The following is a 3,620-nucleotide window of genomic DNA, read 5'->3' as shown; positions in this document are numbered from 1 at the left end:
AGCTATGTCAGAACACATGTTCATGCATCTCCTGAGGAGAACATGCAAACCTATTCATGTATATCTCTTTGGATTCACACAGATTCATTGCTGTGTGCTGAGCCAAGTTTTCCTGGCCTTGTCTGAAAGTCTCTCTCTCTCTCTCTCTCTCTCTCTCTCTCTCTCTCTCTCTCACACACACACACACACACACACACACACACACACACAAACCACGAAGAGGCCTGATGACTCTGATACGACTGAGTGGCCTTACCATGAGGGTGGCACAGACTCTGATGCCTTGGTGCTCACAGTGTGCACACTGAGGTGAGACTGTGGGTTAGTGAGTGGTGAAGCCAGGTCAGCTTCCTACCAGGGCTCTGGAAAAACTCATGGACAGGGCAGTTCTACTGTTGTGACAAGATATGTCCATACTGAGGTTTTATTTTGGAAGAGTGACTTTTTAGTGGGCACTCAAAGGTTTATGGGCACAGACCTGTTTAGGGATTTGCTGACACTTGTTCTGTGTGACCTCAGATAGAAGCTTACGCTTTCTAAGGCTCAGCTGGGTCACTATAAAATGGACATGAACAGCACTCCCCTGTGCATGGGTTCCTGACCATTAAGCAAGTAATTCAAGATTGATTTAGCACAAGCTGACACGAATAGTTGGTGAATGTATTATGGCTGGTATTATTCACTGGTCACAGCAGTGTGAGGTTCCCCTGGCCCTCGTCCCAGCACTTAAGCATCTGTCTCTAGCTAGATGAGTAGTCTGTTCGCTTCCTTTTCCCACCACCTGTTCCCCTCTTTCCTGCTCCTTGTCACCACTTCCCCTAGTCCCACCCCTCCCATTGGACCCTCCCCTGGTTCCTTCCCACCCCTCACTGGGCCTGCTCACCCTGCCCTGGCACAGCCCTGGTTCAGCGTGGCAGGAAGCTCATGGTGAAGTTTGGTGGGACCCTGACTGAACCTTGGGGTTTGGGACAACTTTATGTCCTGGGGCTCCGGGGAACACTTGAAACAGAAGTTCTGCATGATGGAGGTGAGGAAGAGAAAGAGCTCCATCGTAGCCAGGCCTTCTCCCAAGCAGCTCCTCTTTCCTGGGGAGGAGAGGAGGGAGGGTGGAGGTGAAGCCAAGTCTTACTGCAGACCTTTCCCAGGTCCAGATCCATGCTGCATTCTCCCAGGGTATGAGGGCTGCAATACTGTGACCAGATAGAATAAGGGAAGACTCTATCCCTCTCTGAGCCTCAGTTTTTCTGGTATATGAGATGGGGTGGTCCATGGAGGGCTATAGCAATGGGAAGTTTGGGGACAATGCACCTTCCCCCAAGTATTCTCATATATGTCCTCTGTGCTCTTTTCTCCATTCTAAGGGTCTGAGTATTTGTGTGTGTGTGTGTGTGTGTGTGTGTGTGTGTGTGTGTGTGTGTGATCTTTGGATGGAACTCTTCCTCACTGTGAACCTTGATATCCCCAATGTTGGAAAGGTACTTTTCATTTCCCTTTGTCCTGGCTACAGACACTTGAGTCAGGGGAGTTGCAAGTAGTTGGTTCAGGTGGCAAGAGGAACTTCCCAGCTGGAAAAAGACACTAGACTGCAGGGAGGAAGGAGATCTGGGATGAGGGAAGTCCAGGTGGGTGTGAGCCACCTGGTCTCTTACCCATGGAAAAGGGCACGTGAGCATCAACCTTCTTCAGCTGCCCCTTGTCATCCAGGAAGTGCTGGGGGTAGAAATCATCAGGTGTGGAGAAGAACCTGGGGTCACTCAGCAGGGAGCCCAGCATACAGATCACATCAGTGCCCTAGCAGGTGAGAGGAAGGGGGATTTGACAAGATGGGTGTGAGGAGTATGTACCGAAGGCAGTGAAGTGTTATTTAGGGATGGAGGGAACTTTGTGGTGGAGGTGAAGGGAAATGGGAAGGGAGGTATTTGGGGTCTTTTCTTGGAGAGCTTTGTAGGACATGAGACTACTGTCATTCTCTCCAGAAGTTCAGAGAAGACAGGGTGTGTGTCCTGAGGAAGGAGGTTGTGGCATATCCAGCTCTTGTCACTCAAGGAAAGAATTTCCTTGGAATTTCATGTGCCCTGAGACAGAAGATTTGTAAACTGGGGTGAATTTCCCCAAGACATTAAAAATGTGGGAAACATGAGGAGCAAGCAAGAAACTGTAGGTGGGAAGTCTGAAGGGACATGGTGGTAGAGGAATTCCTTGATTGAGTAAATGGGACAGAGCCTGGAAAGCCTCTAATTGAGAGGGAGCGCTGGGGTCCCAGGAGATGAGTTGGATTCCTGCTGCATGGGGCAGGCCAGCACCTTGGGTAGGAAGAAGTCCCAAAATCTTGTGTCCTAGATGAGCCTGTAAGTCATGCCAATGCATTTCATGGATCACTGCCTGTGTGTAGGGCATCTTGATTCAGTCCTCAAACTTGGGCTGCCAGTTCCTGCCAATCACCCAGTCAATCTCCTCATGAACCTTGGCTGGAGTTTAATGCAAAATATGTTCTGGTATCCAGGGATCTCAGAGCATGGATGGTAGTTCACCTCCACCCTCTGAACTTGGATGCATGACAAGCATCTATGTCTCACATGCACAGACACCTTTCCAAATGGAAATCAGAGATACATATTTTTGGCTATTGTCTCATTAACCTCTTCATGCTACAATCACAGGGGAGGTACAATGGAGGAATCTTAGTTGGTGATCCCAGGAAGTGCACATTGGTATTCATTGGACTCAGCAAAGAAGTGATGTGGCAATTACTACAGAAATTTTGATTATCTATAGCTAGTGAGACTTTACCAAGCCTGACATCTTAATATTCCCCTGTCTTTGCATAGGGCATGTCCAAGGGTCCAGGGACGTGGCAGACTTAGGGTCATTGTGTTAAGCTCAGAGAAACTTTACGGTCCATCAATCCCCACTTCCATGTCCCCACTAGTCTTACTCCACATCTGGGTCTTTATGAGCAGCACTCATCTGAAGAGTGTGGTTCTGCTGGACTGTGTTGAAACACAAGTGAAGAAGTCCAGCACAGTCGGTGCCAGGTTCTTCTTGTAGAACTGTCAGGATTATCTTCTCCTGCAGGGGTTGTGGCCTTCAGGCTGAGACCTTTTACCCCAGTAATGGCCTGGGTATTTTTCCTGGACCTCTCTCTCCTAGGTTCAGACCTACGGTGGGGAGAGGAATCCTCAGTCTCCAGACTGTCTGCAGGTTCAGGGTTTTGCCAGGCTGCTGGCTCTGCCCAAGGTACTCATCTCACTTCCTTTGGCTGACTGAGTGTCTACCCTTTAATACTCAGCTTATTTGCCATGTTTTCAATGGTAGGATATTAGAGGAATGGAAAGAGATTGGGAGAAAGACAGGCAGAAATGGAAGATGGAGTGAGTCAGAGGGACAGCAAGGTTTGAGATGCCCACTGAGAACTATAAATGACAGTATCCTCTTCCTTCTGTAGAACTCTTGAAGCTTCCTCCATAGAAATACCCTCCCTTGACTTTTTGAACTTCTGACTCCATAAAGTCCCATTGCATTATGCACAGAGAGGAGTCTGAGATCCAAATGGGAGCGGGGCCCTCCAGTGCAACAGAGTAAAGTCAGGTCCTGTCCTAAGGTAGGAGACAGGGTGTCTG

At 48.8% G+C, this 3,620-nt stretch overlaps 1 pseudogene; it reads right to left on the bottom strand.

The window, feature by feature from the left end:
* Positions 1–905: 905 nt before the first annotated feature.
* On the bottom strand, positions 906–2,372 carry LOC124966125 (cytochrome P450 2A3-like; annotated as a pseudogene).
* Between the last annotated feature and the right edge of the window lie 1,248 nt (positions 2,373–3,620).

Source organism: Sciurus carolinensis, chromosome 16 (genome assembly GCF_902686445.1).
Source record: "Sciurus carolinensis chromosome 16, mSciCar1.2, whole genome shotgun sequence".
Lineage (NCBI taxonomy): Eukaryota > Metazoa > Chordata > Mammalia > Rodentia > Sciuridae > Sciurus > Sciurus carolinensis.
The sequence above is the reverse complement of the archived record's forward strand: the minus strand, read 5'-3'. Positions and strand labels throughout refer to the sequence as shown.